This window comes from Phasianus colchicus, chromosome Z, assembly GCF_987193195.1.
Source record: "Phasianus colchicus chromosome Z, bPhaCol1.hap1.1, whole genome shotgun sequence".
Taxonomy (NCBI): domain Eukaryota; kingdom Metazoa; phylum Chordata; class Aves; order Galliformes; family Phasianidae; genus Phasianus; species Phasianus colchicus.
The window spans coordinates 17,299,746-17,315,758 of record NC_143476.1 but is presented as its reverse complement, the minus strand read 5'-3'; the positions used below and the strand labels follow the sequence as shown (position 1 = coordinate 17,315,758).

The 16,013-nt window shown below is 40.6% G+C and overlaps 1 long non-coding RNA gene across 2 annotated transcripts; it reads right to left on the bottom strand.

Annotated features, from left to right (window-relative positions):
* Nucleotides 1-3,008: 3,008 nt before the first annotated feature.
* LOC149912671 (uncharacterized) lies at nt 3,009-14,807 on the bottom strand. Of its 2 annotated transcripts, XR_016461967.1 has the most exons (4): nt 13,519-14,807; nt 8,483-8,542; nt 5,815-5,993; nt 3,009-5,197 (listed from the first exon to the last, which is right to left on the bottom strand). It is a non-coding gene; the product is annotated as an uncharacterized LOC149912671 (long non-coding RNA). The 2 variants fall into 2 exon arrangements; XR_016461966.1 differs by lacking the exon at nt 3,009-5,197 and having other exon boundaries at nt 5,592-5,993.
* Between the last annotated feature and the right edge of the window lie 1,206 nt (nt 14,808-16,013).

The following is a 16,013-nucleotide window of genomic DNA, read 5'->3' as shown; positions in this document are numbered from 1 at the left end:
TATTGTTCTCTTTTCTCCCCAGTGGTCAATTTGAGTTTAATCTGGGCTTTTGCCTTTCTAATTTTCTCCCTACACATCCTAATAACATCTTTGTATTCTCCCCCAGTCACCTGTCCTTTCTTCCACAGGAAGTAGATTCTCTTTTTCTCCTGGAGCCTCAGGAAAAGCTCTCTATTCATCCGTGCCTGTCTTCTTCCCTGCTGGCTAATAATACCACCAGGAGTAGTAGTACTAACCATAAAGAACATGTAAAGAAACTTGTGAAGGTGAGCATGGTCTGTGTTTTTTAAACATGAACAGAAGTGAAGGAGAGATTGAAAACAGGAGGTGTCAAAGGGGAATACAACTAATATATGTAGAACCAGATAGCAGGGAGTAGTTCTGCATATTCAAGAGGAAACCAAGAAGAGAACATGACAAGTGAAGTAGCAGCATAAGTCTATCAGTTGCCAGGTTAGGAAGGAGAAATTTTGTAAATGAGGAGGGAAACTTGCATTTGTTGCCATAAAGACTGGAAGACCCCATTGATGCAACGTTCTTCTCTGAAGGAGGATCTGGCTTCATTGTTATGAACACCTTAAAATTAGGGGTTAATGTTCTGAGTGGATTAGGACAGGAAATATTGAAGTATCTGTTTAACCTATGATAACAAAGAATTGCCATTCTTAAAGGAAACTATGTTCAAACATTTGGGACAGAGGAAGAAGAAGGACAGAAGGGCAGAATCACAGCTGTAATCTGTACAAGGAAGTCTCAGAAAATCTTGGCTGGACTAGGAAAACAGGTTAATGCTGTTTCTCCTCTATGTTCTCTATGTGTCCATTTCTCCTATATTCTATCTGTGCTGACAGGTGCAGCCTGCACCATACTGTGTGTTTCTGCCTTAGGGGAGGCTGATCTGGTCAAAGGCTGTCACACAGTAAATACTGACATTCCTCTTATCCTGTGCCCTTGACTCCACAAAGGCGCCAGGTCACCTTTCTTGTTCTCTCTTTAACACCTGTGGTCCTCTTCTTTAAGAAGAGACAGAAAGAGGTGAACCAAGAGCTGTCTGTCTATCTCTGTGCAGGTTTTCAGTCACCACTCCATGAACTTTGCTGACCAAAGCTTGTGGCTGAAATGGTCGTTGTGATTGCATCACACAGCACATGGAAGTTTCTGTCAGAGTGGGTCAGATGAGAAGGGGCCACCACATGCATAATGACACTACTGTAATAACAGAGTGGCAAAAAATATATTGGAAATGGGCAGGGACATAGCAAGAAGAATTTTGAACCTCATGAAGGTCATAAAGAGAAAAAGAATTGTTGCAACTCAGCAGAAATGTATGTTAGAAGAGAAGAAGAAACATCCATGTTCAACGTAAGAGCTACAGAATTTAAGAAAAACAAGACTATCAGAACTGGGAGAGCTGGCCAGGCCTTTACTGTTGGTGTATCATGAAGAGGGAGCTTCAGCAAGTGCTGATTCCTGACCACAAAACTGCATGAGAAGAAGAGGTGAAAATGAAAGATTGTTCTGTATGTCACTTACTTTGGAGAAAGGTAACTAACATTTGTTTATTTGAGTTAGATTATTTTTCTTGTTTTGGCTTTGTTTTACCTAAAATATTGCTACTGGTACTTTGCAGATCTTACATGCTTTTTCCTTTTGGTATGTGGATTTTCTTTTCAAAACTAAGTTAAGGTGTCTCCAACTGATGAAATTGAGTTCTTGAATGCACATACATATTTATGTGTTCACTTATCTGAAATGACTGTGGCTTGCTTTGCAGAACAGAGTAACTGAAGTCCAACCTGTCCATTTCAAATGACTGAATTTGACTAAATGGAATCAAATGAATTCACAAAATAGAAAAACAAAAGCATTCTGTTTCAAAATAATCTCAAAGTACAATGGAACATAGTTTAGATCATTACTCCTTAGTATTTGCAACATACTCTTAAGATGTGTGCAATATTTTGCAAATATAATATTCCAGAACTAGATTGTAATTTCTTCAATTATGTTAATACATTCACTGATTTATGTGATATTCTTCACTAAAGAAGAATAGAACAGACATGCACTAAACAATGCATGTCTGTTCCCCGTTCAAGCTTGTAATTTTTTAAGGTTATGATAGGGTAAAGTGCTTGATATTAAATTCTTACTGACAAATAAGGAGTAAGTTTATTTTATTGACAAAATTGCAATGTGGGCTGATTAATAAAAATATGACTTAGTGGGTTCTATGTCGTGTGTGTATAGGACCAGGGAGAATTTATGCAATTCTACATGGGGGATGCAGCGCACTGAACAAGTTTATGAGTTCTTATCAAGTGGAAATGAACACGATTTATGAGCTTCTCTATCAAGCATTGCTATTTGCAGTAGTAAAAATGGCCAGCTTTCCTGGCTGTGTTTTTCATATCCTTTGCTATGGAGAGTTGGGGAGATAGATAGAACTGCAGGGCTGCCATTGAATAGATACCTGAGTAGACAGCCTGGAGGAAGTGGCAAATTCAAACCTCATGAAATTCAGTAATTCTGTGCCCTCATATACAAGAAAAAAAAAGATCAAATGCAGTAATTCCAACAGAGAGCCACCAAGATAAACAGAGGCTGGAGCACATAACCCATGTAAAGAGGCAAAAGAAACTGGGTTCATCCAGCATCAAGAATAGAAGGCTTTCAGGGGGGCCTAAACACCAACCAACACCTGCAAAGTGTGTTGAGAAGATGAGCAGCAAAATCATGGTGGGAAGATATAATTTTTCCTGATAAACACATTCAAGTAATGGCACAGATCACCCAGAGAGGTTATGCAGTCTATCCTTACAGATTTTCAATACCCAATGGGCAGAAGCCATGGGCAAAATTTTTTACTTCAGAGGTGAACATATTCTGAGAAACTGAACCAGAGATCTGTACTCCCATACTGCCCAAATTATTTTTATCTTATATTATACATATAAGAATGAGCATTGAGTAAGGTGTGTACCTGCATGCCAAGGAATGCCTGTGAGGTACACTAGCAGCAGCAGCTCTTTCTTGCTTGCTTTTTGCCATAAAGAAGGATATAGATCACCTAGTGACTTCATTCCATTGTTTGTCATATGTAAGAGATGAGGTGTGAGAGACATCAATACATCAATTGGTTAGTAGTCATGGCCTTGCCATGCTTGTGTTTCAGCTGACTACATAAAAGGAAGAAAAACTGATGAGGTAGAAAGCTCTGTGCATTTTCAGTGTAAAGGGGAACACTATCTCTCAAAAACTTATCAGTTATGTAAAAATCACAGAGAGTCAACTCTGTCACTCAGTTTGAGAAACATGTAAAACATAGGAATCAGTAGGGATAGGGATAAGATCATAAGCATTCTGAGTCCAAGCCTTCAACCAGTAAAACTTCAACCAGTGACATGAAAGCAATTTGTGTCCTTTCTTTTAACATGTTTATACTCAGCAGCAGATGGGATCACAGAATCACAGGATTGTAGGGGCAAAGAATCCCTGGAGATCATCTAGTTAGACCTCCTGCAAATCCTATAGAAATGTGCAAGCAACCTTGTGCACTGTGAGCAAAGCCAGTGTAAAGATTGCCACCGATTTGTGTTGCATCCAAACAAGAACAGGCAAAAAAAGCATGTCTCTAAGTTTCAGAAAGTATTAACTGTTCATGGAGGATGGATTATTGTGGACTTGGTAAATGTGCAACTTTTATTTTCCCAAATGTGTCACCATTGCAAAGAAAAATCACTGAATGATTGAAGGTGAGGGAGGCCCAGTCTGCTGACTGAATACATGGCAGCCATGGACTGTGAGGTCACTGACCAAGGAGTTATGACAGTGATAGATGACTGTGACCTCACAGACCCTTGCTGTATAAATATGAGCTCTGGCATAGTCAAGTGTGGAATTGTGCTTGAACTCCAGTTAAGATTACCTACGAGACTTGGACCACTGAATGAAGCCTTGATTGGGCTGCGCTATGGGGTTTGGTGCTGCAGTTATTGGTGCCCATCCCACAGCAACAGCAGTGTTTCTGCAGCCCTGTCTGGCTCAGGCAGCTGGGGCCATGCAGGGTGTACTTGCAGCAGTGGAGGTGAGCAGTTCAGGAATGTGGCTCTAGGGCAGCTAGTAGGGAGCAGGTAATGAGGGGGGGTTGTGTTGAGAGATTGGGGTATCCCTGCTGCCTGCCCAGGGGATAGCAAGTGACTGTGGCCTCTATCTCTCAATTTGGAACTTCTTGACACCTCCTGCTCTCTGTAACACCACTGAGGGGAGCCGCTTTCTGACCTCAGATCTCCCCAGCACACCGTACAGCCGGGGGCCACAGAAGTGGCATCAGACTGGACCTGCCCATCTGTGGAAAAGTCAGGATGATGTGGCTAGGGCAGACCACTCTGCCCAGGGCAGAGATTGCTAGCCTGGGGGCTACAAAACACCCTGAAAAGGAAGGCTCACAGCAGCTTCCAGGATATGCCCCCACCCTGCAAATGGTGGCCCCAGCTGCAGCCACTAGACCAGCATCTGCCGGCCAGAGCGCAGGTCGTGGGGCTGGAGGCTCACAGAAACCTCTCACTTTGCTTCTGAGAGAAAACAAAAATTAGAAGTCTCTATTATAGAGAAGACAGTTGGGGTTGCTGTCCCTGCCCATACTGGATTCTCCCTCTTGTATTCCCCAATCAGAAATCAGTAGTCATGACAGTGCTAATAAAACAAACACGGGCCTCAACAAACAAAAGATGGACCTCATGTTCTTCTAATAATATTTCAGTCATCAGGACTAGGCTAATCTCCTCTCATACTGCCAGCTCCAGGACATAAATAATTAACTGCAGAAAAGATGCAATGCTTGTTCTTTTGTTGCTGTTGTTTTAATAAAATAATGAATCCTGACTCACGTGGCTCCTTTTTATTTTGATACCATCTATGCTGTGCAGCGTAAAGTAGGTGAAGGCACAGGTAGGATGACTGTAATTTGAAAAGACCATGGTGACACAGAAATTTACACAAAACAAGAGATCAGAAAGTAATTTGAGAATTGCTAAGCTTACATAGTCTTGAAACATGATCTTGAGTTGTATGTACTTTACACCATGATTCTTTAATGTCATATGCTTGTATTTGGGGAGCTTTCTTGCCTGCTTGGGTGAATGGCATGGCAACTTCCATACATTTTTCCACGGAAAACTGGATCTCACTGGACACACTACAGCAGTGAAAGAAGCGACTTTTCACAATAAAGCTAGAGAACAAATGGCTTATGAAGGCATGAGTATTTTTAGCAGCTGATGTTTCCTCCTGGTTCCTGTCCACATCATTGAACTCATGGCTATTTGCAAGCAGTCAATCAGAATCTGAATGGCTGGTGACAACTTAAATAAAGACCTGAACCAGTATTTAAACACTTAATTGCCCTGGAATTTCTTCTGTGAAAATTACAGTGTTTTTGGTTCTGATGTCCAATTTGTCTTGAACAAGGGGACTGCCCCTGAGGATCTTCCCCCACCCCCCCCTCCTCCCACCTCAAAAAAAAAAAAAAAAAAAAAAGTTTGGAGGCAATAGATAGGACAATTACTTGAGTTGTAAGAAAAAGGTTACAACTAGAAAACTTAAAATCACATTTCAAATGCTCAACTATACCTACTTAGGAAGTACATAGAGAACCATAACCAGGAAGAGGATTACTAATCTTTCTAATACATTTTATTATGTGCTTTTACAATGACAGCTATTTCAAAAGGTAGCTGAGAAATTAAGGGTAGTGCTCAATATTCCAAATGTTACATAAAGATTCCAGTCACCCTACAAAGGGAATCTCCTTACCTAAATCTATGCACTTCACTGAGCAAGTGTGTATTTTCAAAACTTGTACATTCGATTTTCAGGCAGAAGTAATCTTGTCTTCTTATGTTCTGTGGAAGGAGACTCAAAGATTCCAAGAGCTCAGCATGCTTTTCAGAGAGCATGACTGGTCAAATGCTACAAGCACATGTCTGGAGTACCTGCAAATATGGAATATAGAATCATAGAATCACTCAGGTTGGAAAAGACCTTTGAGATCATCGAGTCCAACCACAACCTAATGATACTACCTTAACTCTAACAACCCTCTGCTAAATCATGTCCCTGGGCACCACATCCATATGGGTTTTAAACACACACGAGGATGGTGACTCAGCCACCTCCCTGGGGAGCCTATTCCGGTGCTTAACAACCTTTTCTGTAAAGAAGTTTTTCCTGATATCCAACCTAAACTTACCGTGGTGCAACTTGAGGCCATTTCCCCTCGTCCTGTCACTTGTCACCGTGAGAGGAGACCAAACCCGCTCTCACTGTAAGCACATTTCAGATATTGGAAAAGAGTAATGATGTCTCCCCTCAGCCTCCTTTTCCCCAGACTGAACAGCCCCAGTTCCTTCAGTCTCTCCTCATAGGGATGGGCTCTTCATAGTCAACATTTTTGTCTTATAAACAAGGATTATGATAATCACTTAAAACAATGGCAAAATTCATGCATCCAGGAGCAAGCAAAGTCAAAGAAATGACTATGGCAAATCTTAGCTACATTTCTGAAGAGTTCTTTACCAGCTCAGTGCCAGCAAATACTCACTGGGATCGCTTGAAAGATAACACCATTTTAAAGTTCCATTCCAACAAACAGATTGTGTTGATATTGTCATTGTTATTAACGAAAATCTTGCTTGATGCAGTTTTCAAAAGTGGGTAAAAAAACATTTGGTACAAATGAAAATATACTCTGTAGTGTATTTAGGAGAGTAAGAAACAGTATGGCAACAGACTAGCAGGCAGAGTAAAAAAACTATTAATAACTTCTGATAAATGTTGCTCTCTTAAGTTAGATGTGATTCTTGCTCCAGTGGAGCATTTTTTGGAAAGAAGAAAGTTAATACAATACGATATACCAGAAAGAAAATTATACTGAAATAAGCAGAAAATAATTTAGCAGCAATCCAGCTCCTTAATGATTTTTTATTTTAAAAATAGAATAATCAATTTAAGGAAGATCTTGCTCCATCTTCTTTTACTACAGTTAATGGCTGAGTTAGATCTGTTTTTTATTCATTCTAAATAATACGTCTAAAGACCACTACATTAATGTAATTATACAAAAAGAACTGATTAATTGTGCACCTCTTCCTGCTTTCATAATCTTTGTCAAGTGAATGGAGTAATTTTGCCATTTACGTTTCTTATTACATCGTCATTAGAATGAGGTGCCAGAAGCACTTGGACTGTCTCAGATTTTATGAATTAAAATAGTGTGCCATATTGTAGTGACCTTTTTAACATTCTGCGTTTTTCTCTAGTCCTTGCTGTTTTTCCCTTTCTCCATTCTGTAATGGGGAATGTGAAATGACAAAGTATGAAGATGCACAGAGAACGAAACAGTACGCGTCATGAAAATACTTCAAAGGTGAATATCCCTGTAATGTTGTATCACAAGATGTAGACCTCAGAATGATGCAAGGCTGCAGATATGACAGCATGCTGTAACTAAGGAGTAGAAACCATTGCCATGGGATGCAAAGGATATGTAGAAGTGTTATGCATTTCTACACAAATCATGCCTACAACAAGTTGTACAAATGATTGCTAACAAACATTGGATAGGTGAAAAAATTGCTTTTTTGAGATTTAAATTAGTATCTGGCTGAAAGACATGAGGATGAAATCTTTGGGAAGGTAATTTATTTCACAGGCTCAGCAGAAGGCTCTTCTGCATTGAAATACCTCATGCTTGTCAGTCTTGGAGGCAATACTGAATGGACAAAGTGCAGTTTTAACTCATATTTAATGGCTAACAAAAACAGAGAGCCTATCACTGTATCTGAGTCAAACTGCACACAATCACAGTCCATCCATGACTTTGATGAGAGGAAAAAGATATCACCAAACAGCATAATCAATTATATGATTGCTAATATACAACCAGAAAACTGACAATTTGACTGCTAGCTACTGGTCTCATTCATCCTATCCTTCACAGATGAATGATAATGAAATAATGGTTGCAGAGATCATGAGTATACTTGATAAAATTTAAAGCTTCCTGATGAAAGAAAAAGATCAGCAGACTAACAGCAAATGCTAGCAAATGCTGAGCATTTTCAAGCAGAGACTCAGAATAGGCTTCTCCTACAGTACATATATGACTATGACAAGAGACACAGATCTAATATTTAATGGAAAATGCAAGTAACAGCAAAACTACCAAATGAATTTTATCCCTTTGACAGGGTACTCTCCCTGTTATGACAGCAGAACACTGCAAATGACAGGATCTTGGCTGATGGTGGGTGCAAGGGCAGGACTGGTGGGCAAGAGAAAGGAATGCATTGGACTCTCTTTATCACTGAAGGTGGGAGCAGGGAACTCTGCTGAGTCCATTGATGTCACTCTCTCTTCCTTGCAGATAAACAGTTTGCATTTCTGTTCACATCAAGGATTTTATATGCCGATACTAGCTCACCTTCCCGCTCCACTTCTAATCTCTTCTAGTATTCCAGCATCCTGTTTCATAGTAAATTCACTGAAAGCAAACCAAATAACGTGTTTAAAATACATGTATACATTTTAAAAGAATGTGAATTTAAAATTAAATGCAAAAATATGACAAAACTAAGTCCTATAATGACTATAACCTTGACAATTTATTTTAATAATCAAATTATATTCTACCTCTATGACCTTCCTCAGATAGGAAAGCTAAAGGCTGTATCTATGCACAGAATCAGGAAGCTGGGAAATGGTTTCTGAAATCACTGCAGGACACATGACTACATCCCAGAGCAATACCTTGCACAAGTACCTACAATTTCTGTCAGTCTTTCCAGCACTGCATATGTGGATACTTGGCAAAAATCAAATCTTTTTGTACCTCTGTATGAGGAAAATGTTTTGCCAAGACTTTCACTGCAGTGAACTAACTCATAAGTCATAGAGAATACTCACTTTTTTTCCCCATCTTGTGTAGTTTTTCAAAACCTTAGCATAGGTTGGAAACCGAAGATGCCCAGACTTCTAGTTCTTTGTTTCTCGGTGTTGAACACATAAAAGACTGTTGGATATGCTGGTCACACTCTAGCTGCGAGGGCACACTGCTAACTCCTGCTCAATCTGCTCACCAGCTCCTTTGGTAGAGCTGCTCTCTTGTCAGCTCCAAGTGCTTTTGCATTGTGTTATTCCAAACTTCATGCAAAACTTTGTGATTTTCTTTACTGATAGCCCCCTACGGTTTGGCTTGTAAAATTCTACGGGAAACAGCACAGAAAGTCAGGATAAATGACATCCATGTCTCTCCACCTTTACACAGCACTGGCTATTTCATCACGAAAGGCAATCAAACTGGTAAGGCACAAACTCCCATTTAGAGATCAACACTACCATAATTTTCTCTTCAAAAGGGAAGCAGGTATTCAGTTGTTGCTCCTTCTTCAATTTTCACATTTTTAGAATGTGCCAGTTTCCAGTAGCTTTTCTTAGAATGATTTTAAATGTTCTTTAAATTCTTAGAATGATTTGTACATTCCAAAGGAATTCATATTTCTATGAAAATGTATCGTGATCCAAATTGGTGAATGTAATTTTTAATAAAAAGAAATAAAGAAGAAAATACAAACTCAATAGAAATGAATAAACTGTTGAACATTTTGTAGAACAGTTTAAAAAAAAAGTGTGAACAAATATTTATGAAGCTATAGATTATTTAATTAAATAATTACAAGGTGTAATTTTTAGAAAAGAAAGAAACTAACATAACATTTTTTTCTTCAAATCAGTGTTTCAGTGTTTATATGATTTAATAGGAATGAATGAATACCCAGGAAAATTATTGAAGTATGTGATTCAAATAAAGGTTTTTTGTCTGTGGTTATCAATCAACTTACAATAAATGATTTCAGGTAAACATCTTCACCCGTCTTTTTAGCTGAAGATAACTTCTCTGTAATTTTATTTACCACCTCCTCCTATGTTTGTTTGTACCTTTTCATTTCTCTATCGGTAGCTTCTTATTGTAATGTTGTCCAGAGTAATTACCATGTCCTTCTGATCTAATGCAGTTAATTTACACTTAAGATGTACAAGTGGCTCATTTTTCCTCTTCAATGTGCATTACTGCAGCATTTATCATCACTGAATTCCCACCATTATTTCCAGTCCTCTTCATGAATCCCTGTAAAGTTCCTTGTGGCCTTTTCTGCCACAGCTAAATAAATTAGATACTTGTCTATGTACCGAACAAAACAAGAAATACACACACATCTATTTTTATCTTTGTCATAGTTACTTTGTCACTTCATAATCATTTCCCTTCCTAGCTTTTGTCTGAGACAGTAGGTAATCTTTTATCACCTACCTTTTTATAACATCTGCTTGTGAAGATCTCCTTAATTTACTTTTTAAAAGTTAGGTTCATTACCAGTCTTTTTTTTTTTAATTCATTTTTAATACACTTTTTGGTTTCAGAAGATTGCTGAAAAATCCCTGCCAATAATTAACTTATTCTTATAACACCATCTTACTGCCTACTTCTATATTCCCTTCTTACATTTTTTTAAAGCCATTTACCTCCTGCCTATCCACTGTGTACCTATACACAAGCATGATTTTTTGTATCTTGACCAATCTTGACCATATATTAACGTTGTTACTAATGTAACTTCATTACTATGCATGTATCATAGAGATAGTAATAACTCACCACTTTCTTCCTCATATGTAATGTAAATCTGCCCTCTTTTCATTTAAAGCCAAATCTTTTATTGCTACATTCCCCCCTAGCTTCTCTGTAGGCCACCTTCAAACACAGGAAGACAGCTATAATGCCTCCCCAGATCTTTCTGTTTCTGTTTCTACTAGAAACCCAACTCTTTTGTCCTGTTCTCATAAGAGAGCTCTTTTAGTGCTCTTCATGATCCTCTTGTGGACCCACTCAAAGGTCTAAGTCCTTCTTACACTGAGGGCCCCAGAGCTGCACACAGTACATCAGGTACTGATCTTGTGAGGGCAGAGCAGAGGAAGAAAATTAACCTCCCTCTCCCTACTGGCCAGTCCTCATGTGGTACAGTACAGGATAAGACTGGCTTTCTGGGCTGCAAGTACACACCCTGCTGGCTTATGTTGAGTTTTTCATCAGCAAACATCCCTGAGACTTTCTTCACAGAACTGCTCTCAAATCAACCTCCACCCAGCCTGTTCGTGCTTGGGATTGCCCAAGTGTAGGACCCTGCACTTGTCCTTGCTGAGCTTCATGCGGTTTGTGCAGACAGAATTTTCAAGCCTGACAAGTTCCTGTGGGTGACATTCATTCCCTCCAACCTGCTGACAATGCAACACATCTTAGTATCATCCAAAAGGACTGAGCTTTATTGTTTGTGTACTCTCGGCTGTAGTGGGCCTGATCAACCCACTGCACTTGGACAGAATCACAGAATCACCAAGGTTGAAAAAGACCTCCAAGATCATCAAGTACAACTGTACACATATCAATATTCCCCTCTAAACCATGTCCCTCAGTACAATATCTAAATGTTCCTTGAACGCCTCCCTGGGAGCCTGTTCCAGCATCTGACCACTCTCTCAGAGAAGTAGTATTTCCCAACATTCAAACTGAATCCCTGGTGCAACTTGATGCCATTCCCTCTAGTCTGTTTTTCTCACGGAGCCCCAGGAAAATTTGCCTGTTCATCCACACTGGTCTTCTTTCCCACTGGCTGTTCTTACAGCACAGGAGAATAGGCTGCTCCTGCACCTTTAAGACTTCATTCTTGAGCAGTGATCAGCGTTCCTGGATTCCTTTACTCTTCAGGTCTGAATTTCAAGTATCTCTCCCTACCAGCATCCTTAACAGTTCAGTTCTGCCATCCAGATGTCCAAGGCAGTAGTTTCATTGCCTGCCCTCCTATCTTCACCAAGAATCAAGATCTCTACCATTTTGTGGTTACTCTGCTCAAGACAGCTCCCAACCTTCACATCTCCCACCTCTATTTGCGAACAGCAGGTCTAGTGGGACATCCTCTGGTATGCTCCCTTACAAGTTGTTATCAGGAAGTACACCCTAGAAACCTCCTGGACTGCTTCTTCTGTGCTGCATTTTATTTCCAACATATATCAGGGAATTGAAGTCCCCCATGGGAACAAGGAATGGAGATCACATAACCTCTACCAGCTGTTTGTAGTACACCTCATCTGTCTCTTCATTCTGGTTAGGTGATCTATAACAGACCCTCACAAGATTCCCACCTTATTGACCCTCCCCCTGTTCTTTACCCATAAAGACCCAAACCTTATCATTCTTAGACCAAAGCTCAACAATGTCAAAGCACTCTAACATATGTGAGTGAGAACATATGGCAAGAGAGTCATGCCACCATCCCTCCTGAAGAGCTTATAGCCTTCCACTGCAGCACTCCAATTGTAGGATTGGGCCCATCATGTTTCAGTAATGCCAACTCAGTCATAGTTTGCCCACCACACAATGGCTTCCATTTCCTTCTGTCTGTTGCCCCTTCTGCGTGGATTAGAGTAGATGCACTTCAGCTGAACCCCTTGCCTCACCCCCTGTTCCAACATCATTCTCCTAGGCTCATCTCTAGCAGGCCTGGTTTTATCTCCTTCCCCCTTCAAATATAATTTAAAGCCCTCTGAACAAGCCCTGCCAGCTCCTGGGCTAGGATCCATCTCCCTCTTTGAGACAGGCGAGACGAATGCTCAGCACCAGGGCAGGTGCTCCACATGATCAAATAACCTCAAGTTCTTGTGTTTGTACCAGCCTCTCAGCCATGTATTTATGGGATAGGTTTTCCAGATCTTTTCAATATTCCTGCACTGAAGGGACAGAGGAAAATACGACCTCTATGCCCACTCCATCCAGTAACCATCCCACTCCTCTGAAGTCCTCTTTGAAAATCCTCAGACTTCTCTCAGCAACTTCATTGCTGCTGGCCTGAACTATCAATAAAGGCTAATAATCAGAGGGGCGAATCAGACTAGGAAGTTCCCTAGCAATATCCCTGATGCAGGCCCCAGGGAGGCAGCACATTTCCCTACAGATAGGGTCAGGCCAACACATAGAGCTCTCTGCTCCTCTCAGCAGGCAGTTGTCGAGGACAATCACCCTGCTGTCCCTTTTGGTTGAGGTACAGAGACAACCACCTTGTGCTAGACAACCTCACAGTTGGACCTCTCCCTCAAGTTCTACAGCCTGAAACCTATTACACAGGCACACCTGGGGAACCAAGGTAGGTTGGGATGGGAGTTGCCTGTGTTGCCAAGCTGAAACCCGTTTCCACTCCTCGTTTTCTCTTAAATTGCCTCCCTCTGCTTGAGGGCGGCAGGGCAGGGGGCCCACCACTGCTTAGGAGGTACCACCCTGGTGTCCTTCCCACAGCGTAACAGAATTACTCCACCAATCTATCTCCTGCTCACACTCTGATGCTCCTTAATCTCTCCACCTCCCCCTTGAGCCCTGCCACCACACTGAGCAGATCATCCACCTGCCCACACCTCACGCAGGTGAAATCCCCGCCTCCTTTCACCGGCAGCCACAGGCTCAGGCACTCCGCAACCAGAGACTTGAGCTGCCACACGTTTAGGCAGACGCTCCACTTGAGTCACCGCATTCATTCTTGCCAGAGCTTTCTGCCCAGTGGAGACCACGGCTAGATGTGCTGCCTGGGAGGCAGCCAGTAGGTGAGCGGGCCTGCCAAACGGCAGAGATACCCCGCCCTCCCTGTGCGAGCGCCCGCACTAACGGCCGCTCCACGCCCTCCTGAGGCACCGCGCCCAGTCCCCCGTCCCCTCTGGGTCTCCCCGCTCCCTGGTGGCAGGATTTTCCATAGCAGCTGATCCCGCTGCTGCCTCCGCCCCCGTGACGTCAGAATGCCGCTGCCACGTGGAGGGCAATGGCGGCCGGCAGCTGCTCCCAGACGGGGCTGCTCCCCAGCCACAAGGCAGGTTCTCTCTTCGGCACGGAATGCAGCCGAGTACCTTGCCAAAAAGCCCGGTACCGGCTGTTCTTCTGGGTCTGAACGATGCTATTGCTTAGTTTATTACTTGATTAAACTCATTATTCAAAAGGAGTGCAGATCCTAGCTTTAAACCAAATTGATGCTGTCGGATTTGTATGTGCTTGTATGTATATAGATATATGTGCAAAAAAGAGTCTTTCTGTAGAACTTCACAAAGTAACACTTAAATTTATCTATACTTCATGCATCTTTTCATTTAGCTAGAATTAACTACTTGTAAAAATTAATGCAGCTTGGTTGTAGTCAGGTATACTTCATTTCAGTAACTACAGCTTTACCACAAAACCACCTGTCTGAATTCTTCTGCTTGTAATTCTCTCCAAATAAGCATTCCCAATGACATGCTGAACATGTATCCGGGTTTTCTACATGGCCCAGTGGTCATCTGTACATAAAAATGAATTCCTGCTCTTTCTTCTTACATTCTAACCTACCCATCAGCCATACCCAGCTGTGAATGATGGTGGCAATTAGCATTTGCCCATAATCATGCAACATACTACATCATCTTATGCTTTAAATGAAAAATCCATGAATCTGTGCAGATTGGTTCCCAGTGTATCTGTTCATACTGCAATATTCTGCCCAGTTTACTCAGAGATGAGTATCCAGGTACAAATGCTACTGATCCTAAAGCGGGATTTGTCCCTTGCTAGCTCAGTTCCAGAGCACACATCAGTAAAACAGACCAAATCTGGAATTACTTCAGTTGGATTTACCCATGCCTTTGTAAAACAGTGGCTGAGGAAGGAAGTTAACTGTACTCCTAACTAGCGCAATTAAACAGAGGGGAATAGAAACTCTGCAAGGGGACTCAAAAGTCCCTGATCCTCACTAGGGAGCTTTTAAAATAGTCCAACACTCTTCACACTGTGTGTCTGCTGAGAATGATTTCCCCATTTCTCATTATGTATGAATGCCACTGCACTGTGCAGCTCCAGTGCACTGTTGATTAATAAGGTCAGAATTAAAAATTGAGTGCTTTCCTTTCCTTAGAATCTACTGAGCATTCTCTCACCAAGACTTTTTTTAAGACTTCCAGTGATCTGAAAAATAGAACTTACTGAAACAGAATTTATGTTTCTTAACTTATTAGATCCTGAGCACAGGGTGGTATTTTTATTTTTATTTTTCAGTGAGTATTAGATACTTGTTTTTTATTAGTTTACATGATATCCTATTAAAAAATACAAAATATGACAAAACCATTATTGACTCTCCAGAGAGACACTTATTTCAAAAACATAATCACTGTATATTCAGAAATCATTGTTTGCAGGAAGTATCTTGGCTTTATCCAAATTTTGAAAAAGCAACTCAATATTTTTCAAGTTTCACCATATCATCAACTGGGTGATAATGAAGGTATTTTAGATATTGTGAATAAAACTTCAGATTTCAAAACAGTGCCAAAATTATTTTTGACTGGTTACAAATGATGCAAACTCCTTCCTACCATTACATACAAGATTTTGCTTTTTTTATTCAACTACATTTTAAAGAGAATATTTACGAGCATATTATGGTATGGTTTTCATTAGTTCTTCCAAATAAAATACTGTGCCAATAATTACAAATATATATATATATTTCAGATTCCTGTTTTTTTTTTTTTTTTTTTTTTAACCTGAGGTTATGTAATTCTTAATACTGTGAGACTGAATATACCAGCTTTTAATATAACTAGTTTTGTACTTTCAGTTGTTTCATCTGTAAGTACCTAAGACTTTCAGCTTGAAAATTTCATGAAAAACAGATTGAAAACAGTAGCAGGTTGCTACAGGAGCAGAGAGATAATTGAAGTCTATATTCCTTATCAGCTTTTAAAGAACATCTTCTGAACATGGAGTTTGGGGGAATCACAGACTCAAAGGAAGGGACTTATGGATGTCATCTGGCCTCCTCTTCTGCTTGAAGCAGGATTATGGGAATACAAAAACTGGGCCAGTTTGGGCTTTTCCCTGGTAAATT